This window comes from Notamacropus eugenii, chromosome 1 (assembly GCF_028372415.1).
Source record: "Notamacropus eugenii isolate mMacEug1 chromosome 1, mMacEug1.pri_v2, whole genome shotgun sequence".
In the NCBI taxonomy this organism is placed as follows: domain Eukaryota; kingdom Metazoa; phylum Chordata; class Mammalia; order Diprotodontia; family Macropodidae; genus Notamacropus; species Notamacropus eugenii.
In genome coordinates this window covers 120,296,029-120,320,122 of record NC_092872.1, presented here as the reverse complement: position 1 = coordinate 120,320,122, position 24,094 = coordinate 120,296,029, and the positions used below count along the sequence as shown (strand labels likewise).

The following is a 24,094-nucleotide window of genomic DNA, read 5'->3' as shown; positions in this document are numbered from 1 at the left end:
ACCAATGATCCTTACATTTTCTCTACTGGATATGTTTTCCAAGTCAGTTATTTTTCCAATTAAATATTTTACATTTTCTTCTATCTTTTCCTTCTTTAGAATCTGTTTGACTGGTTCTTGAGGTCTCATAGATTCATTAGCTTCTACTTACCTGATTCTATTTTTTATCAAATTGTTTTCATCCATTAAGTTTTGAATCTCCTTCTCCATATGTCCCATTGTTCCCTTTAAGGAGTTATTTTCACCTGTTGGGTTTTGTACTTCCTTTTCAATTTGTCCAATTTTCCGTTTCAAGGAGATGTTCTCTTCAGTGAAATTTTTTTCAATATTTTAAAATCATTGGCCAGTTTTTCTTCTATTTCTCTGATTTTGGTTTTAAGATCCTTCCAGAGCTCTTCCATGAGAGCTCTTTGTGCTTCCAAGCAGTTCATATTCCCTCCTGAAATTTCAGATAGGATTACAATCTCAGTAATGACCTCTTTGGTATTAATGCTTTGATCCTTGTCCCCATAGAAAGATTCTATGGTCTTTTCTTTCATGTTTTGCTTTTTAGTCATTATAATCATCCTTTTCCTGACTTTTAAAGTAGATTTCTACTTCTGTGGCACAGGAGTGCAGCAAACCTCGGGGTCAGAATCACCAGCAGCAGCAGCAACTGCAGTTTACAGATCTCTCAACCCAAAGGCACCAGAAGCAGCTTCACAGAACATTGAGAGAGTGTTTTCACCTCTGTGACAAGGGAGCAGGGTTTTCCCCTAGGCCCAGCCCAAGATGGTGACAGAAGGAATAGCATGGGCTGTGGCTCCTGCAGGCAGCAATCAACCTCCATTCTTGCAGCCCTCATTGTAAAGCCCTTGGGGGAACTGAGCAGCTTATCTGAACCTCAGCCCTGAGTGGTAGCCCCATGTCCACATAAAGCACCTGGGGGAATTGAGCAGTTGATCTAAATCTCAGGAGCAAGACCAAGGAGTAAACTCTTCTCCCTTAATTGTGCTACACTGGAGGAGCTGAGATATTACATGTCCTCTAAGTATATCCCATTCTTGACAAAGGACTCAAAAGTCAAGCAACTGGTTGGGAAAATGCCGAAGAAAGGGGAAAAAAAAATTAAGATTATCGACGGTTGCTTTCTTGGTGAAAAGGTATTTCTTCCATCCTTTTGGATGAGGAAGAACAATGTTTTCCATCAGGGGAAGAGATAAAAGTCAAGGTTTATTCATTCAAAACCTCAAAAATAAATATGCAATGGTCCCAGTCCATGGAAGAGCTCAAAAAGGATTTTGAAAATCAAATAAGAGAGGTGGAGGAAAAAATGGGTAGAAAAATGAGAGCTATGCAAAAAAATAATGAAAAACGAGTCAACAACTTGCTAAAGGAGACCAAAAAAATGCTGAAGGAAATAACACCTTTAAAAAATAGAGTAACTCAATTGGCAAAAGAGGTCCAAAAGGCCAACGAGGAAAAGAATGCTTTAAAAAGCAGAATTAGCCAATGAGAAGAAAAGGTTAAAAACTCACTGAAGAAAGTAGTTCTTTAAAAATTAGAGTGGAGCAGATGGAAGCTAATGGCTTCATTAGAAACCAAGAAATTACAAAACAAAGCCAAAAGAATGAAATAAATGGAAGATAATGTGAAGTATTTCACTGGAAAAAACAATTGAACGGGAAAAGAGATCCAAAAGAGACAATTAAAAAATTGCTAGACTACCTGAAAGCCATGATCAGAAAAAGAGGCTAGGCATCATCTTTAATAAAATTATCAAGGAAAACTTTCCTGATATTCTGGGACCAGAGGGTATTGAAAGAATCCACCAACCTCCTGAAAGGGGTCCAGAAAGAGAAATTCCTAGGAATATTGGAGCCCAATTCCAGAGTTCCCATGTCAAGGAGAAAATATTATAAGCACCTAGAAAGAAACAATTCGAGTATTGTGGAAATACAATCAGCATAACACAAGATCTAGCGACTTCTATATTAAGGGGTCGAAGGGCTTGGAATATGATATTCCAGAAGGCAAAAGAACTAGGATTAAAACTAAGAATAACCTACCCAAAAAAAGTGAGTATAATACTTCAGGGAAAACAAGTTTATTCAATGTAATAGAGGACTTTGAAGCACTCTTGATGAAAAGACCAGAATAGAATAGAAAATGTCACTTTCAAACACAAGAATCAAGAGAAGCATGAAAAGATAAACAGGAACTTTTTGAAGTTGAATTGTTTATATTCCTATATGGAAATATAATATTTCTAACTCTTGAAACTTTTCTCAGTATTTGGGTAGTTGGAGGTATTATACACACACACACACACACACACAGAAAGAGAGACAGACAGACAGACAGAGACAGAGAGCACAGGGTGAGTTGGATAGGAAGGGATAATATTTAAAAAATAAAATTAAGGGATGAGAGTGGAATATTTTGAGAGTAGCAACGGAGAAATAGAAGGGGGCAAATTATCTCTCATAGAAGAGGCAATAAAAAGCTTTTCCAGTGGTGGGGAAAGAGGGAGAGGTGAGAGGGAAAAATTGAATCTTACTCTCATCACATTTGCCTCAAGGAAGGAACAACATGCACACTAAATTCGGTATGAAAATGTTTGTTACACTACAGGAAAGTATGAGAGAAAGGGTTAAACTGTGTGAGGGGACATGATAGAACGGAGGGCAAATGGGAGAAGGGAGCAATTCGAAGTAATCTCTCTTTGATTGGGACAAGATCAAAAGAGAGAATAGAAGAAATGGAGGGCAGGATAGGATGGAGGGAAATATAGTTAATCTTACACAGCATGACTATTATGGAAGTCATTTTCAAAACTACACCTATATAGCCTATATTGGATTGTTTGCCTTCTCAGTAGGAATGGGTGGGAAAGAAGGACGGTGGAGAATTTAGAACCCAAAATTTTGGGAAGTAATGTTGAGAATTGTTTTTGCATACAACTGGGAAATAAGAAATACAGGTAAAGGGGTGTAGAAATTTATCTTGCCCTACAGGACAAGAGAGAAGATGGGGATAAGGGAAGGGAGGGGACTTAGAAAGGAGACCACATTCGTGGAAGGAGCAATCAGAATGCAATGTATTTTGGAATGGGGGAGGGGAGAGATGGGGAGAGAATTTTGAACTGGAAATTTTGTTGAAATGAATATTGAAAATTTAAAATATATTTTAAAAATCATTCAAAAAACCTTTGGCTATTTTTTCTTCTATTTCTCAAATTTTTTTTTTTATAATCCTTCTTCATCTTTTCCAAGTATGCTCTTTGTTCTTCAAAGCAGTTCATATTCCCTTCTAATATTTCAGATGGGAGTACAGTCTCAATGCTGTCCTCTTTGGTATGCCTGTGTTGGTGCTTCTTCCCATTGAAAAATTCTATGGTCTTTTCTTTTCTGGTTTGCTTCTTACTCATAATGATCATCTTTTTCCTGACTTTTAAAGTAGATCTCTGCTTTTGTGGCACATGGGTCTCTGTCCCACAATTTTTGTGCTTCGAACTTGAGTTTTTGTGTCTTGTGGCCTCTGTTTCTTTTAGCTAGAAACTAAAATGCTGAAGCTTATCTGGTTCTGAACTCACTGGTGTGAGAAGGCAGAAGGCAGGTGAAGTCTTTCTGTGTTTCCCTGGAGTTACACTGGAGCTAGTTGCATTAAGTGTGGAGGAGGGGTGGTCTGGCCACGGGAGGCTCTTCTGCTTAGCTAGAGCATAGCAAAGCTCAAGTTTCTGTTCTAGAGTCTTCCCGATTCCACTAGGGTGCTGAGGCATACCTGGGGTCATTGTGTTGGCAGTTGCTGGCTTCCCCCTGGGGTTCCAGATCTTCACCTGGTTTGTTGAGGTGGGACTGTTTGGGACAGCTCTGATCCTGCACTGTTCACCTTTGGCCACAGCAAGAATAACCCTCCTTAGTTATCTTTCTAGCCTCATATGCTTAGAGTCTATTTACCCCTTCTGCTTCTTGCATTCTTACAGGGAGGTGTTTCTTTGCTATTCAAGGTCAACAAGAGGAGAGAGAGAGCCATTACCAATCACTCCCCCATCTTGGCTCCCAGAACCGTCTCTCTTTAGCTTTTTCTAAGATCAGGATTGGTACTCCTGTGTTTTTTATTAGTTCAGCTGAAGCACCATGTATTATGCTGTAACCTTTTACCTTCACTTTGTGTATCCTGCTTCAAATGTATTTCTTTTAAATAACATATTTCAGAACTATGGTTTTTATTCTACTCTGCTCTCTGCTTCTATTTTATTAACAAGTTCAGACTGTTCACATTCACAGTTGTAATTACTGTGTCTTTCTCTTCATCCTATCCCCTCATTTATACTTTTCTTTTTAATTTCTCCCTTTTCCTCCTCAACAGTGTTTCTTCTGATCACCATTTCCCTCAATCTGCCTTCTGTTCTATCATCTCCTTCGTCTCTTTTCTTTCTCCTTTGTACTCCTACTTCCCATAGAGAATGATAGATTTCTTTACCCAATTGAGTGTATGTTATTCCCATGCTGAGTCATGATGAGAGTAAGTTTCACACAATCTTCACCTCTCTCCCTTATTTCCATATACTGTAATCCAACTCTTTGTGTGACGTAATTCATCTTTTTTCAGCCTATTCCTTTTCTCTTCTCCCTGACCAATCACTTTTTCCAACCATTATTTAATATCTTTAATCGTCACATCAAAGTGAACTTATTCCCATATCTATTGTTTATATGCACACTCCTATAATGTCAAAATAAAGATATAGTTCTCAAGGGTTGCAAGTATCATTTTTCCCTGGAAGAATATTAGAAGTTAATCTTGATACCTCCTTTTCCATTCAGAAAATTACGTTTTTTCAAGAGCTGTTTTCTTTTATGTTCTTTTTAAAAGATAATTTTTATTTATTATTATTTATTATATTATACCAATTTATATTATATTATTTCAGTGTTCTACAATCACTTCCATATAACTTGTGCTTTCCCCCCTCCCTCATCGTCTTTCCTGTCTCCCTCCCTTCTCCATCCCTGAGATAGCATACGATTTTATATACAATCTGCAATACATTCCTATTAAATACATTTTCACTTCAGTCGTGTTGGGTAGAAGAATTAAAACGAATGGTAGAAATCATAAAACAAACCAAAACATAATGCAAAAGAAAATGATCTGCTACATTTTGCGACTGAATTCCATAGTTCTTTCTTTATATGGGGAAGGCATTTTGCCTTTAGAGAACCTTGGGAATTCTTTAGGTCCTTGCGTTGCAATAAAGTTCTAAGTCTACCAGAAAAAATCTTAGCACACTCTCATTGTTGCTGTTTAAAACGTTTTCTGGGTTCTGCTCTTTTCGCTAAGCATCGTATAAGTCTTTGCAGGTCTCTCTGAATTCTTTCTGTTCATCGTTTCTCATAGCACAGTAGTATTCCATTACACTCATATACCACAATTTATTCAGCCATTTCCCAATTCATGGGCATCCCCTTGATTTCCAGTTTTTCGTCACCACAAAGAGTGTTGCTATAAATATTTTTATACTATTGGGATCCTTTTCTACTTTTATGATCTCTTGGGGATACAGTCCTAGATAGGTATTGCTGGGTCAAAAGGTATGCACATTTTTGTAGCGCTTTGGACATAGTTCCAAATAGCTCTCCAGAAAGGTTGGATCAGCTCACAGCTCCACGAACAATGAATTAGTGTTCCAATTCTAATACATTTCCTCCAACATTTATCATCATCCTGTTTTGTCATGTTAGCCAATCTCATAGGTGTGATATGGTACTTCAGAGTTATTTTGATTTGCATCTCTCTAATCAATAGTGCTTTAGATCATTTTTTCATGTGACTATAGATAGCTTTGATTTCTTCCTCTGAAAACTGCCTGTTCATTTCGTTTGACCTTTTATCATTTGGGGCAATGACTCCTATTATTGTTTATAGCTCTACAAAATTATTATATGACAGTTTGATTGGTATAGCACTACGTAAGTAAATTACTTTACATAGAATTGTCATTTTTATTATATTGGCTCGGCCCACCCAGGAGCAACTAATGTTTTTCCACTTATTTAGATTTGACGTAATTTGTTGAAAAAGTGTTTTGTAATTGTGTTTAAATAGTCTTTGGGTTTGTTTTGACAGGTAGACTCCCAGATATTTGATAATGTCTACCATAACTTTAAATGGGATTGCTCTTTCTATCTCTTGCTGTTGAGCTTTGTTAGTAACATATAGCAATGCAGAAGATTTCTGTGAGTTTACTTTGTAATCTGAAACTTTGCCAAAGTTGTTTGTTATTTCAAGTACTTTTTTACTTGATTCTCTGGGATTCTGTAAGCATATCATCATATCATCTGTTAAGAGTGATGATTTAGTTTCTTCTTTGCCTCTTCTAATTCCTTCAATTTGTTTTTCTTCTGTAATTGCTACAGCTAACATTTATATTCACATATTAAATAATACTGGTGGAAATGTACATCCTTGTTTTACTTCTGATCTTATTGGACACGCATCTGGTTTATCTCCATGTCATAAAATGTGTGCTGAAGGTTTTAGGTAGATAATGCTTAATGTTTTATGGAAAGTTCCATTTGTTCTTATATTCTCCAGTGTTTTCAATAGGAAAAGATGTTATATTTTGCCAAAAGCTTTTTCTGCATCTATTGCGAAAATCGTTTGGTTTCTGTCAGTTTTGTTGTTGATATGATAAATAATGTTAATAGTTTTCCTAATATTGAATCATCCCTACAATCCTGGTATAAATCCTACCCTATCATATCTCATGATAAATTGTATTCCTTTTGCTAAAATCTTATTTAAAATTATTGCATCTATATTCATTAGAAAAATTGGTCTATGATTTTCTTTCTGTTTTGTTTCTTCCTATATTTGTATCATAGAAAGAATTTAGGAGGACTCCTTCTTCCCCAATTTTCAAAAATAGTCCACATAGTATTCGAATTAGCTGTTCTTTCAATGTTTGACAGTATTCACCTGTAAATACACTTGACCCTGGAGATTTTTTCTAGGGAATCCATTGATGACTTCTTCAAATTCTGTTTCTGAGATGGGGTTATTTAGGCATTCAAATTCCTGTTCTGTTGGTCTGGGCAATTTATATCTTTTAAAATAATTATCCATCTCCTTTACATTGTCTAACTTATGGACATACATTTGGGCAAAATAATTTCTCATTAGTGTTTTAATCTCCTTCTCAGTGGAGGTGAGTTCAACCTTTCTGTTTTTGATATTGGTAATTTCATTTTCTTCTTTCTGTTTTTTAAATCAAATTAACCAAACTTTTATCTATTTTATAAAGACAACTCTTAGTATTTTCTATTAGTTCAAGAGTTTTCTTAATTTCAATTGTATTAATCTCTCCTTTGGTTTTCAGTATTCCTAATCTGGTATTTAATTGGGTATTTTCAAATTGTTCTTTCTCTAACTTTCAGCCAGAAAGAAACAATTCAAATATCAAGGAGCCACAGTCAGGATTACACAGGACCTTGCAGCCTTCACATTAAAAGATCAAAGGAGGGGCGGAGCCAAGATGGCGAAGTGAAAGCAATGACTCACCCAAGCTCCTGGAAAAACTCCTCTGGATATCTCTGGGGGGAGAGTCTGACCAGACTTTGGAGGTATAGAATGCAGTGGGTGACGGACTTTGACGGATTCAGAGCCCAGGTTGGACTGGAGGGTCCACGAGACGGATCTGTTCCGCGGGGGTAAGACTCTGGCGCACAGCGCAGCGTGGTCGGCGCGACAGGGTGGAGGGGACCTGAGGGGCCCGAGAGTGGCGGGCAAAACCAGCGGAGCAGGAGATAAGCCAGGCAGAGCCGATGAGAGCCGCTGAGCGCTAGATATCAGCGCAGCAGCCCTTGAAACCTTCCGCCTGAAGACTGGACTTCGGTGGGTCAGCTACTTGAACTTCCAGGAGTTGGGATGGCAGAGTGATCAGTAAGTGCTCTCTCCTCCCCCCTGATGACCGTGAGGGAACCATAAAATTCCTCCCCAGATTAATCCTGGATCAGCGGGAACAGTAGAAGGGGGCGGGTGGTCTCACAACACCAGAGGCTGGAAAAGTGGCAAGGGGGGATTCTTCCTACTGTGGCGGAGGCGAACTGGAGGGACAGACGACCCAGGGCAGAGAAAATTCGCACTGAGACCCAGGCAAGCCTCAGAGCCAGGAGACAAGCCCCAGGAGGGGCGGGAACACGCATTAACTTCTAGGCGTACCCCAGCCCTCCAGGGGAAAAGGGAAGACAATAGGGAAGCTGGGATCACCATGCCCAGACCTTGCCTTTGCCTCAAGTCAGCTGAGGAGATCTCCTGAGACCAGACAACCCCTCCCACACACCTAACAAGCTAACCCCAGGGTTGATCTGGGAAACAACAACAAAAAAAAAAAAAAAAAAAGCCTGCTTTCAGCCTAGACACACAGCAGCCCAACTTAAAAGATCTGTATCTTCTGACTGAAAGAACCAAAAGCTACAACACTCAGCCAATATCATGAATCGGAAAAAGCAGACGAAAAGTGAAAAAACCATAGAATCTTTCTATGGGGATAAGGACCAAAACACAAACACCAAAGAGGTCAGAGCTGAGACTGTACTTCCATCTCAAACCTTAGATGGGACTATGAATTTCTCGCAAGCACAACTAGATTACCTGGAACGTCTGAAGAAGGATATAAAAGAAAAACTAGCCAATGATTTTAAAATTATAAAAAAAGATTTCACTGATGAGAACATCATTCTGAAAAAGAAAATTGAAGAAATGGAAAAGGAAGTTCAAAAATTAACTGGAGAGAACAACTCCCAAAAAGGACGAGTTAATCAAACGGAAAAGGAAACCCAAAACCTAATTGGGTAAATTGATCAGATGGAAAAGGAAAGACAAAACCTAACTGGGAAAATTGGTCGAATGGAAAAAGAAATACAAAAATTAAATGGAGAAAATAGCTACTTAAAGGGAAAAATTGGTCAGATGGAAAAGGAAATGCAAAAGCTAACGAAAGAAAACAATATGATGAAGATTAGAATTGGGCAAGTAGAAACTAATGACTCAATGAGGCAAAAAGAATCAGTCAAACAAAATCTAAAGAATGAAAAGATAGAAGAAAATGTAAAATATTTAATTGGAAAAACAACTGACCTGGAAAATAGATCCAGGAGAGAAAATTTAAGAATTATTGGCCTGCCAGAAACCCATGATGAAGAAAAGAGTCTGGACAACATCTTCCAGGAAATCATCAAGGAAAACTGCCCAGAAGTACTAGACTCAGAGGGCAAAATAGTCACGAAAGAATCCACCGTTCCCCTCCCGAAAGGGATGCCAAACTCAAAACCCCAAGAAATATAGTTGCCAAATTCCAGAATTATCAAATGAAGGAGAAAATACTACAAGCAGCCAGAAAGAAACAATTCAAATATCAAGGACACACAGTCAGGATCACACAGGACCTTCCAGCTTCTACATTAAAAGATCGAAAGAACTGGAACCCAATATTCCGTAAGGCAAAGGAGTTGGGACTTCAACCAAGGATCAACTACCCAGCAAAGTACAGCATAACATTTCAGGCAAGGAGAAAGTCATTCAACGAAATAAGGGATTTCCAGAGCTTCCTGGCCAAAACACCAGAACTCAATAGACAATTTGATCTTCAAATGCAGGTCTCCAGAGAATCCTAAAAAGGTAAACAGAGGGGAAAAAAAAAAAACAAAAACTGGCGACTCAATTAGGGCAAACTGTTTACCTACCTATAAGGGAAGATGATACCTGTTATTCTTGAGAACTGTGCAGCTATTATGATAAAAGGGACATATGTAGAGGGAACGGGCATAAAGTAAATGATGTCATGTCAAAATATGATTTAAGTATGAGAAGGGAATGTAATAGGAGGTGTGGAAAGGGGGAAGCAGAAAATGGCAAATTATATCACAGGAAGAAGTACAAAACTATAGTAGAGGGAAGGAGGGGAGGGAGATGAGCATTGTTTGAGAGGTACTCTTATCTGATTTGTTCAAAGGAGGGAACAGTAATCTTAAGTAGATAACCCTAACTAGCTCTATAGGTAGTAGGAGGGGAAGGGGGAAGAAAGGGGAGGGTGGCTAAAAGGGAGGAAAGAAGCAATAAGAGTAAAGGGGAGTAAAAGGGAGGGGGGCTAAAAGAAGGAGGGGAAGGCTTCAGGAGGAAGGGGAGAAAAGTGAATACTACTGAGGAGGGGAAGGGAGACGGGAGAGCTAAAAGCACAAATGGTGGGAAAGAGGTTGGAGGGAAATACACAGATTGTAATCATAACTGTGAATGTGAATGGAATGAACTCTCCCATAAAACGGAGACGGATAGCAGAATAGATTAAAAGCCATAATCCAACAATATGCTGCTTACAAGAAACACATTTGAAACGGGGGGATACACATAGGATAAAGGTCAAAGGATGGAGCAGAATATATTGTGCTTCAGCTCATGTAAGAAAGGCAGGAGTAGCAATCCTAATCTCAGACAAAGCAAAAGCAGAAATAGATCTAATCAAAAGGGATAAGGATGGAAACTATATCCTGCTAAAAGGCACCATAGACAATGAAGCAATATCATTACTAAACATGAATACTCCAAGTGTTATAGCATCCAGATTCTTAGAGGAGAGGTAGGGGGAGTTTAAGGAAGAAATTGATAGCAAAACTATACTAGTGGGGGACCTCAACCTCCCCCTCTCTGAACTCTGTAAATCCAACCTCAAAATAAACAAGAAAGAGGTTAAGGAGGTAAATAAAACTCTGGATAAGGTAGATATGATAGATCTTTGGAGAAAATTAAATGGGAATAGAAAGGAATATACCTTTTTCTCAGCGGTACATGGAACATTTACAAAAATTGACCATGTACTAGGACATAAAAATCTCACAATCCAGTGCAGAAAGGTAGAGATAATCAATGCATCCTTTTCAGATCATAATGCATTAAAAATTACATGTAATAAAAGGCCATGGAAAGAGAAACCAAAAATCAATTGGAAACTAAATAATCTAATTCTAAAGAAGGGTTGGGTTAAAGAAGAAATCATAGAAACAATCAACAATTTCATTCAAGAGAATGACAATAGTGAGACAACATACCAAAACTTATGGGATACTGCAAAAGCAGTTATTAGGGGAAGTTTTATGTCTTTGAATGCTTACATAAATAAAATAGAGAAAGAGGAGATGAATGACTTGGGCTTGCAGTTGAAAAAGCTAGAAAAAGAACAAATTGAAAATCCCCAAGTAAATACCAAATTAGAAATACTGAAAACCAAAGGAGAGATTAATAAAATTGAAATTAAGAAAACTATTGAATTAATAAATAAAACTAATAGTTGGTTTTATGAAAAAACTAATAAAATTGATAAACCTTTAGTCAATCTGATTTAAAAAAAGAAAGAAGAAAACCAAATTACTAATAATAAAAATGAAAGGGGTGAACTCACCTCCAATGAGGAGGAAATTAAAACCATAATTAGACACTACTTTGCCCAACTTTATGCCCACAAATTCGATAATCTAAATGAGATGGATGAATATTTTAAATAATACAAATTGCCCAGATTGACAGAAGAGGAAGTTGAATACTTCAACAAGCCCATCTAGGAAAAAGAAATTGAACAAGTCATCAATGAACTCCCTAGGAAAAAATCTCCAGGGCCAGATGGATTCACATGTGAATTCTATCAAACATTTAAAGAACAGTTAATTCCAATACTACATACACTATTTTTGAAAATCGGGGAAGAAGGAGTCCTCCCAAATTCTTTCTGTGATACAAATATGGTTTTGATACCCAAACCCTGAAGACACAAAACAGAGAAAGAAAATTATAGACCAATTTCCCTAAAGAATATAAATGTAAAGATTTTAAATAAGATTTTAGCAAAACGAATACAGCATCTTATCACCAGATTAATACATTATGATCAGGTAGGATTCATACCAGGACTACAGGGCTGGTTCAACATTAGGAAAAGTATTAGCATTATTGGTCACATCAACAACAAAGCTAACAAAAACCACATGATTATCTCAATAGATGCAGAAAAAGCTTTTGACAAAATACAACATCCATTCCTACTAAAAACATTGGAGAACGTAGGAATAAAGGGAACTTTCCATAAAATAATAGGCAGTATCTATCTAAAACCTTCAGCAAGCATTATATGCAATGGGGATAAGCTAGATGCATTCCCAATAAGATCAGGGGTGAAACAAGGTTGTCCAATATCACCACTATTATTCAATATGGTACTAGAAATGTTAGCTGTAGCAATTAGACAAGATAAAGATATTCAAGGAATAAGAATAGCCAAAGAAGAAACTAAGTTATCACTCTTTGCAGATGATATGATGATTTACCTAGAGAATCCCAGAGATTCAAGTAAAAAATTGAATTAATAAACAACTTTGGCAAAGTTGCAGGTTACAAAATAAACCCGTACAAATCTTCTGCATTCCTATATATTAGCAACAAAGTCCAACAGCAAGAGATAGAAAGAGAAATCCCATTTAAAGCTAGGGTAGACAGTATAAAATACTTAGGAGTCTACCTGTCAAAACAAACCCAGGGATTGTATGAACACAATTACAAGACACTTTTTGCACAAATAAAGTCAGATTTAAGTAAGTGGAAAAACACCTACCCAAATTAATATACTTATTTAGTGCCATACCAATTAAACTATCAGACAATTACTTTCTAGAGCTGGATAAAATAATATCAAAATTCATTTGGAAAAACAAAAGGTCCAGAATATCAAAGGGACTAATGAAAAGAAATGATTGGGAAGGTGGCCTAGCCCTACCAGACCTCAAACTCCACTATAAAGCAGCAATTATGAAAACCACTTGGTATTGGCTAAGAAACAGAGAGGTAGACAAGTGGAATAGACTTGGCACTCAAGAGGCAGTAGGCAAGCAATATAGCAACCTTCTGTTTGATAAACCCAAGGACCCCAGCTTCTGGGATAAGAACTCATTGTTTGACAAAAATTGCTGGGAAAACTGGATAACAGTGTGGTGGAAATTAGGCATAGACCCATACCTGACACCGTACACAAGAATAAAGTCCAAATGGGTACATGATTTAGGTATAAAGATTGATACCATGAATAAACTGGAGAAGCAAGGAATAGTGTATGTATCAGATCTATGGAGAAGGGAAGAATTCTTTACTAAAGTAGAGATAGAAAGCATTATGAAATGCAAAATGGATAACTTTGATTACATTACACTGAGAAGTTTTTGCACAACCAAACCCAATGCAACCAAAATCCGGAGGGATGTAGTACATTGGGAAAGAATTTTTACAGCTAAGCTCGGGGATAAAGGCCTCATTTCTAGAATATATGGAGAACTGAACCATATGTATAATCATACAAGTCATTCCCCAATTGATAAATGGTCAAAGGATATGAACAGGCAATTTTCAGAAGAAGAAATTAAAGCTATCTATAATCATATGAAATAATGCTCTAAATCACTATTGGTTAGAGAGATGCAAATCAAAACAACTCTGAGCTACCACATCACACCTATAAGATTGGCAAACATGACAGAACAAGAAAATGATAAATGCTGGAGAGGATATTGGAGAGTTGGAACACTATTTCATTGTTGGTGGAGCTGCGAGCGCATCCAACTATTCTGGAGAGCAATTTGGAACTATGCCCAAAGGGCTACAAAAATGTGCATACCCTTTGACCCAGCAATATCGCTACTAGGACTGTATCCCCAAGAGATCATAAAAATGGGAAAGGGTCCCACATGTACAAAAATATTTATAGCAGCACTCTATGTAGTTGCCAAAAACTGGAAGTCAAGGGGATGTCCATCAATTGGGGAATGGCTGAATAAATTATGGTATATGAATGTAATGGAGTACTATTGTGCCATAAGAAATGATGAACAAGAAGACTTCAGAGAGGCCTGGAAGGACTTATATGACCTGATGCTGAGTGAAAGGAGCAGAACCAGGAGAACTTTATGCACAGCAACGACCACAGTGTGTGAGAGTTTTTTCTGGTAGACTTAGATTTTTGTAATAACACAAGAACTTCTTACCAAAAAAAAAAAAAATCCCAATGGTGGTTCTCAAGGCAAAATGCCTTCCACACTCAGTGAGAGAAATATGGAAGTCACTCATATAATGTAGCAGATCATGTTTGTGTATGTGTATATGTTTGTGTATCATGTTCTGATTTGTTATACGATTTCTTTCACTTATCTTAGTCTGACTACAGAGCATGACTATAGTGAAAATATACTCAATAGGAAAGTATATGTAGAATCTATACAGAATTGTATGCAGTCGTGGGGAGGGAAGGGGGTAGTGGGGGGTAGGTGGGGGGGATAAAATCACAATTGTATGGCCTTGATTGTTAAACATTAAAAAAAAAAGAATAAAGATGATTAATTTGAGGGAAAAAAAAGATCAAAGGAGATGGAATAGTATATTCTGTAAGACAAAGGAGCTTTTACTGCAACCAAGGCTTAATTATGCAGCAAAGTTGAGTATAATATTTCAGGCAAGGAGATGGACATTCAGTGAAATAGGGGATTTCCAGACCTTCCTGATTAAAAGGACAGAACTCAATAGAAAATCTGATCTTCAAAAGCTGGTCTCAAGAGAGGCATAAAATGTTAACCAGAGTGGAAAAGAGCTTATTACACAGTATCACAATATGGGCAAACTGTTTACATCCCTATAAGGGAAGATGATACTTGTTCATCTTGAGAATTGCATATTTATTTTGAAATGTAAAAGGGGTACACATAGATAGAGGGAGAGGTTATAAGCTAAAATGATACGATGATGATAAATGTGATTTAAGGATGTGAAGGGATTGCAATAGGAGATGTGAAAAGGAGGAGGCAGAAAACAATAAATTCCATCACAGGAAGAGGCACAAAAACATACTGCGTTAGAGGGAAAGAGGGGAGGGGGATGAGCATTGTTTTTTTAGCTACTCTCATCTGATTGGATTCAAGGAAGGTAAAATAAACTCTGTTAAGTATAGAAATGAAGAAAGCCCTATAGGCAGTAGGAGGTGTTGGGGGAAAGAAAAGGGAAGAGAGGCTAAAAAAGAGGGAATAAATAGTAAGGGAAAAGGGAATGAAAAGTGAGGGGGGTTGAAAGAATGGAGGGAAGCCTGAGGGAGGCTGTGGTCAAAAATTAAAACTCTGTTTTGGAGGGGAACAGAGAAGGCAGAAATAAAATCGTGAATAACTGGAAAGGTTTTTTATGAGGGGTGGTTTTCTTCAGTCAATTTTTGCACTTCTTTTTCCAAATTCTTCTCATATATCTTTCATTTCTTTTCCATTTTTCCTCTGCCTCTCTTCCGTAACTTTTAAAATCCCTCTTGAACTCTTCCAAGGAGACTTTTTGGACTTGAGACAAATTTATATTCCCCTTGTAGGTTTGGGTTTTGGCATATTGGCAATGTTACCCTCTTTTGAGTTTGTATTTTGATCTTCATGTCCCTATTGAATATATCTATGATTAGTGTTAATTTTTCTTCTTAGTCAATTGTTTGGCCTATGTCATGTCTTTTGAAGTTGAGTTCTCCTGCTAGAACATGTGAAGCATTGTCCCAATCTTCTTGGGGTTGGTTCCAGGGGCCTGGACACTGGTTTTGTGTGCTGGGACCTCAGTTACTGGTAGCTGGAGGTTATAGATGTCTGGCATCTTATGTGGTACTGAGTTGGGCTCATAGTGGTGACTTGTGGCATATACTGAGGATCGAATGGGATGTTCTGAGTTTTCAAGGATACACTGAATCATGTGGATGTCCACTGCTAGAAGACACCAGCTTCTCAGAGAGTTAGATGAAGCCTGTGTAGGTCCACAAAGGTCTTTCTGCCAGTTCCCCTGCTTATGCTAAGGCACATGGGTGGGGATTCTTGTGTTGGTGTTTGCCTACTCCACTTCAATGGGATTCAGGATCCCGTGCTGGATTTCTGGGGTTCTTCCTGTCCTGGAATGCATTTCACCTAAGCTCTTCCTCCAAGTTTCCCAAGGTAAAAGATTGTTCCACCAAGTATTTCTGCTGTTTCAGCTTTCACAGGATTTTTTCCTGGGCTGCCATTTTTGGAGTTGTTTTTAGAGGTCAATAAGAGAGAATGACAGCTATTTACTACTTACTCTTCCATTCTGGACCTTGATAATCAGAGTTCCATTTTTTTCCTCCTCCCTCCCTCCTTCTCCTTCCTCTCCCTAAAATGGCAAACAAATTTATATGGGCTATACATGTGCAATCATATTAAACATATTTCCATATTAGTCATTTTGTGAGAGAAAAATCAGAAGAAAACGGGAAAACCATGAGAAAAGAAACAAACAAAAAGAGAAAATATTATGTTTCAATCTGCATTCAGACTCCAAAGTTCTTTCTCTTGATGTCTGTGGCATTTCACCTCATAAGTCCTTTGAAACTGACTTAGATCACTGTATTGCTGGGAAGCGCTATATCTATCAAAGTTGATCATTGTATAATGTTCCTATTATTCTGTAAAATGTTCTCCTGTTTCTGATCACTTGACTCAGCATGTAAATGGATGAATATTTACAAAAACTTGTATAAATTGTCCTGATTTACAGAAGAGAAAGTAAAATAGTTAACTCCATCTTAGCAAAATATAATGAGCAAACCATCAATTAACTGCCTAAGAAAAAATCCTCAGGGCTTACTGGATTTACAATTGAATGCTATCAAACATTTAAAGAACAGTTAATTCCAATATATAAAAAGCTATTTGGAAAAATAGATGAAGAATGAGTTATTTTAAATTTCTTTTATGACGCAAGTATAGTGCTGACACCTAAACTGGGAAGAGACAAAACAGAGAAACAAATGAGAGACCAATTTTCTTAACAGATGTTGACACAAAATTTAAAATAATATATTACCAAAGATATTACAGCAATTTATCACAAAGATAATATACTATAACCATGTGAGATTTAAACCAGCAATGCAGGGCTGGTTCAATGTTGGTAAAAAACTATTAGATTAATTGACCATAACTAAAATCATGTGATTATCTCAATATGTGCTGAAAAAGCTTTTCACAAAAAGCAGCACCCATTTCTATTAAAAACCCTATGAAAAATGAGCTGGGCAGTCAATCAAGGAAAAATAATTTAAATATTATTTACTTCTCTTTGCTTCTCTTCAGAAAGTTGGTTTGTACATATTTTGTATAATATTGTATTGATATACAATAATATATTGTATAATGTATTTGTATAATTATTCTTGTTTCTGTTCCTCCCTTTCAATGTGAGCTCTAAGTTAGAGAATTCTTCATATAATTTGTTTTTCAATACCAAGGAGAGTTACCACCACATAATATTTGTGTTTTTATATGAGACTTGAAAAGTAAAATGTCTTCACAAATGAAAATAATGAAGGTCTAATAGAGAATGTGAGTCATCCTGGCAATGTGGTGTTTCTTAGATCTTTGGAATTCTCAAATCCACAAAACCTATCCACCATCTATAAATATCAAATATTTATTGAGAATCTATAACCTGAAAAAAACTGTAGTAGTTGTTTGAGGATATAAACCAAATCAAAACAGTCCTTAAATTGAAATGTTTAGAATCTGCTAGGTGATAGGAAACAAAAACAAATGAGTATTATACAACATAGAACGGAAAGAGAGTCTGAGAAATTGTATGGAACTCTGGGAAAATTTGAGGATATGCAGAATACTAACATGCAAAAAAATAATGAAAGACTTCAGAGAGTGGTGGCATACGAACTCATTACTAAAGGAATAAGTGATTTCTGAAAAGCAAAGTGGAAAGCAGAATTCATCGTTGACATGGTTGATGGCTCTTGAAAATGTGATATATGGATATGATAGGTGGCATATCAATTTGGGGCAACAGTTAACAATTTACTTTGGCTGAAACTCCATTTAAGAATGCTTTTATATGAGTAATGGGTAATTAGACTGCAAAAAGAAGCTGGAGAGTCCTGGAGGATTTTAAATGTCAGACTGAAAAAATAGCATATGATTCCAGATCTTATGAGAAACTAATGAAGGTTCTTGATAAGGATAGAGAGTGTTGGGATGTATCTTAGGAAAATATTATGGAAGTTTTATAAAATTATTGATGAGGATAAATTGGAGTAAGTAGAGATTAAAGACGGGAAACTAATTTAATGAATATTAAGATAGCTTGAGGCAGAAATGATGTCTGAACTGTATGGAGACATGTAGGGAGCAGCTTGAACAGGACTCTTGTGAAAGACAGTAGCACCCTGGCCTATGGGTGTCAGCTCAGGCAGTATGGGAAAGAGTGATAACCCACCACCAGCAGCCAATTAGATGGAACATTGTGGGCACTCACAGCAGGTCTAATATGCAATGAACAACATTTGCTAAGTGCCTACTCTGTCAGTTAATCAAGGAGCTTACAGTCTAATGGGGGAGAAAAAAGACAACAGGAGACAGGAAAGTGGGGGGTGGAGGTAGAGAAATGAAAGGACATCTTTTCTTCCATGGAGTTGAAATCAGACAGAGCATCAGATGCATAACGTACTAAGCTGAATGGTATTATAGGTGATGAGGTTAACCTGAGAGGGACATCAGTTTGAAGCAGGCAGAGCAGCAAATACAGAGTGGAGAATTGCTCCACAGGTAACAACAATTGCATGATAAACTTTTTTTTTTTTTTTTTTTTTTTTTTTAGTATTGCTCTTCTGATAAGGCCCCTTCTACTTTAACGCAAGGCTTTAAGAGATGTTCTGTGAAGATGAAGTATATGACCCTGGCTATCCAGGTTATTGGTGCTAGGGAATAGATTGCTATGGGAATACAATATTTTGATAAATATTTTGGGCAGTTTGATTTAATTCACTATCCCTCCCCCACTCCCTACCCTCTGTGATCGAAGCTGTCGTGATATAGATCCAGGTGAAGTGATCTGAAAGCTTTGGGATAAATAGTATATAAGAACCATTGTATGTATTAAAGAATAGGCTTCCAACACTTCACAGACCCCCACTGAAGTTGCTTTCTAACTTTTTGTGAGTTGTTTTTAACCTCTGGTGGAATGCTTTTACTTTTTCTGGTTTGCATTTATCTCCCTCTAGGTTGAATTTACCTAGGAGTACATTTTTAAAATAATTACATATGGGAACACTTAAGATTGAAGTGCTCCATTACTCCAGTTGGAAAAGTCATACCAATGAAAGAAAATATGAAAAAGATTCTGTAAAGCAGAGACAGTATTGCATAATTATGGGTGACTTGTCTTAGAATTGAGAAGATGAAAGTTCAAATGACACTTCTGGCACTACTTTTATCATCCCAGGAAAATCACTTAACATCTCTGTACCTCACTTTTCTGATCTAGATAATGATTGCTGAATTGGATGGTCTCTAAGTTCACGATTTATAATGTTTTGTCTTCATAACTGAGTTTATAGGTGGGAGAAAAGAAAAAAGTCAATGATTACACTGAGATTAAGTTGCAATATAGTATTGCTTCCATAAACTTAGGACATTCTCTTACACATTTCATTGTGAAATGTGAATGTACGTAGTTATGATATTAATGAGCACCATGTGAGAAGCACTTGTACCCGGAGCACGTACATGGAAAGGAAACTGATGAATTATGCTAAAGTAAAGCTCATATCCTCTGCTAATATCATCACAGAGAAATCATTGGGCCTTCTCCCCAGTGGATGTGACATCTCTGATATATTGGTTTCTATAATGTTCTCATAATGACTACTATGCAGGTAGTCATAGTGCCTAATAATTATTGGGTACCCAGTTTCTTCTGGGCATTTACATCTGTTAAAGAGATTATGGGACCGTTATGTGGCACAGTCCATATATCACTGTGCTTGGAATCAGGGAGATTCATCACTATGAGTTTAAATCTAGACTTACAAATTGTGCAACCCAGGGAAAGTCACTTAACTGTTTCAGTTTATTCATCTGTAAAATAAGCTACAGAAAATAATGACAAACAATTCTAGCATTTTTGCCAAAAAAACTCTAAATAAGGTCATTAAGAGTCTGACATGACTGAAACAACCCAACAAAAACAATATATGTAATTATGAATATGATCAGTTCTTTAAAGAACAAAATGAAACAAAACACAACTAGTATGACATTTCTTCATTTCTACACCCACACACGTGTATATGTGTGTATATATAAACATATACACACGTGTGTTTATTTATGCATATATTTATATATTGTATTTTGAATATAATATGCATATATTGCACACACACATGCAAAATATACATATATGTGTCGATATAGGTATGTATATAATTGACCTTGTAACTGGGACCTGGCTGTATTGTGAAGATTACGGGACACAAATATGCTAGTCATTACTTAATGCTTATTCAGTGTGATCAAACTGGAGTCGTAAGCACAGATTGGAAGAAGGGAGGTGGTAACAATTTTAGTTATTAATGAGAAGAATCACAACAGAAATCAAAAACCCACACATTATTAAAATTAGGCTTCATATGCGAACTTCTATTTTTAATAAACGATTTTGGTGGGGGAGGAGAAGCTACTTTGTAAAACATTTATTAACAGAACAAGATTTTGGGGCAATGGTTATATATACAAGATCTTGTGTAACTGCTGTAATAATGCTTTATTGTGCATGTTTTGATTATATATAACTAAACATATAATGTATTTTCTGTGCATGGATATGTTTATTTGTGTTTGTGTGTTTGTGTATTCTATGTCTATATGTGTGTGTGTGTGTGTGTGAGATAGAAGCATCAAACTCAAATAACAATGAGTGTCATTAAACCATAGATAAGGATTCATATGGATATATTCTGAATTAGGAAACCACATGTTGACATTATGTTTTCTTGTATTTTCATTTATTTTATTGCATATTTCCCAATTACCTTTCATCTCATCTGGGTTTCACTCAGTAATGTTGTGGACCATATGATCCACAGGTAACACGTTGGACACATGGTAAAATGGACATAAATTGGGTCAGGAATAATTAGGTTTAATTTCTATCTCTGAGACATGCTAACTATGGGACTATGAGCAAATCATTCAACCTCTCACTGCCAATAAGCACATGAATTGTTAATCTGAACCTCTGTTTGAACAGGAGTTTTCACACCAGAAGACATGTCTAGCGATTAATTTCATTTCTTTAGATGAATAAATACAAATTTTTAAAATAATTTGATAACAATATTCTCATCATATATACATTACCATTCCAAGACTAAACTAGGTGTCAAAGACGAAATCCAAATTATTAGTTTGTCCACATTTATATGCCTACTCTCAATCTAATATTGCAAACATTCATTGCCTTCCTATTATGTGTAAAAATGTGCTGAGTAATTAAATCCAACACGTATATGAATTTATGTTCATAAATAAACTTAAGACAGTATATTCAAATCTTAGCTCATCTGCAATTAATTAGTGAAAAGTCCTGCTTATATTTTAGACAGGTTGATTCACAGCAAGCACTGTTTTTTATTAGATCCCAAAGTCCCGAGATCTTCATTACAAATATTAAAATGCCCTACAAATTATTTTTTAAATATTTTCCCGTGAAAAAAGCATTCATCTTAGTCCAATGAAGTGGAGCCATCTATAGAAGCCAGTAAAAGCTTAGGAGCATAAAGTCAACTAAAATTGTCATTTTTAATTACATAGTTTCAACAGAAGAAAGAATAAAACATATGAAAATGTGGACAATGAAATTAGAAAGAGGCCAAATAAAGTGACTAACATTTCTTTGTAAATGCATAATGAGTAGAAGTCTTGCACATGAAACTCTTAGTACTGTAATGCGAAATACATTCTTTAATGAAAAGCCTTGGAATTAAATTACAATGAAAGCTGTAAAAATGTTTCTGCTAGAAGTTAAGAAGATAGTTTATGAAGAGTCAGTGTTCCAGACTAAATTGCCTGGGGTACTTAGGCTTTTGAGGCCAGTAATAAATTTCCATTTTATCTTTGTGCACCAAGAATTTAACATAACTCTTAACAATGAAGTAACAAGGAAGCAAGCATTTTTAAGGACCTATGATAGGTGGCAGGCATTATAATAGGCCCCAGGTAAACAGAAAAATCAATATAGAGGAATCAGGAACCAGTGTAAGGGATGACATGTGACATGTAAGCTCAGCACTGAAGGAAGCTGATATTCTAAGTAGTGGAGGAGAGGCATATAATAAGTGCTTGATATATGTGTTCTGAATGAATGAATAAATGCAAATATGAGTGGTAAATGGATGTGGAAAGAAAACAATCAAGGAAGAAAACAAAGTAACAAGAAGAAAAGGAGGAAGGAAGAGAAGGAAAGAGGAAAGGAAGAAAGGAATGAAGGAAGGAAAGGAGGAAGGAAGGAAAGGAGATAATGAGAAGGGAAGAGTGGGAGGGAGGGAAGAAGGAAGGAAAGGAGGAAACAAGGAAAGATAATACTTTTCCAGTATCGTTGTTGCTGCTGCCAACAACATTCATATTGGTGGCACATCCTACTTTTGTCGAATTACATCTTTTGTCCTTGATCCTACTGGTTTCCAGTGAAGTAGTAGTCTCTACTAGGGCTATTTCAGAAAACTTGTAGGTGTTCAGTTTGTAGGTAGAATAAAAAGAAACTCCCTTCAGTTTGGGAGGGTGCAACCCCATAGAGTGTGATGGCAAGCAAAACAGGATCTTTGTTTTTATTTCAGTATAATCAAATGCCTCTGGTTGAATCTTGCCTCTTTCAATCAAGAGTCTTTAGTAAGAGGAAAGTAGAGAAGCAAGAGTTTCTTCAACTAAACATAGTATATGTATATATGTATATATATGTGTGTGTATGTATGTATTTACATATGTGTGTATGTATGTGTATATATGCATTTATATGTGTGTGTATTTATGTGTGTATTTTATATATATATATATATATATATATATATATATATATATATATATATATATATATATATATATATATATATATATATATAATTTGTATTGGTGATGATTTTAATATAATTAAAGATCTCCGCCCCTCCAAATGGTCCTGCCCATTAAGGGGAGTTTTATTAGAGACGATTTGTGGGAAGGACCAAGCCTTCTGTTAATGAGGCAGTAGTCTTAAGGGTTGTCATGCCATCTGGCTTTAAAAAAGGTATAAATCCTCTGAATTGAGGTTTTACATTAGGGCTTAGTTTTTGTCAGAAGTGCCAGATGAAGACTCTGGGAAGCTGCTTTTAAGGAGCCCCTGGCTTTGAAAACCAGATGCCAGTGCTTTCCTCTCTGGTTACTATGGTTTGACAGTTGTACCTGTCTGTTGAATTATGGCCAGGCAAATGAAGCCATATGTCTTGATTACTTTGGAGTTTACTGATGGGAAATGTTTGGCCAGACGAGGACTCTGGAAAGCCACTTTAAAGAGCCCTCCCACTTTGAAAACACAGATGCCAGTGGTTGCCATTCTGGTAACTATGACCACACAGTTAGGGTCTAATAGTCTGTTGAATTCAGGCAGGGGAAGCCATGTCTGTTGATCTTTTGATTTATTTGTATTTTCTTTGAAATTTAGGGTAATGACTCCCCTGAATTAGGTGAATAATATATGTGCTTTGTTAAAAGAATGATATGTATGCTTCATTAAAATGATTGTTAACCCCTCAAAAATTGTCTTTCCTTTTAAGAATGCGGATCTAAGAGCCTGTAATAGCAGCCCCCCTCCCTTCCCCCCCCCCCCCCCCCCCGTGTATGTTGGAGTGCTTATCGATATATACAGTTAAAGAACTGAAATCAGTGATTTCACGCAAAGGGTCCATCTCTACTCCTAAGGTCAGGAGTGATATTTGTCACCCATAAGTAGAATAGTTTGTACAAACATAGAAATCACAATCTGAGCATGTCAAACTAGACAGTATCTAGAGGATTATGATCTGAATGATTAAGGCTTAACTAAAACAATTGAAGTAAGAATGATTGCCATACTAAATGAAGGAATACATGAACGAATGGACAAACAAATAAATACAAAGTAATGCTACTCACAAAAAAACCATCAGATATATAAAATAATAGTAAATTAACTTGCTAAC

The 24,094-nt window shown here is 36.5% G+C and overlaps 1 pseudogene; it reads right to left on the bottom strand.

Moving 5' to 3' along the window:
* Window positions 1-23,469, bottom strand: part of LOC140506722 (UPF0711 protein C18orf21 homolog pseudogene) — an 84,118-nt pseudogene extending 60,649 nt beyond the window's left edge.
* Window positions 23,470-24,094: the final 625 nt, after the last annotated feature.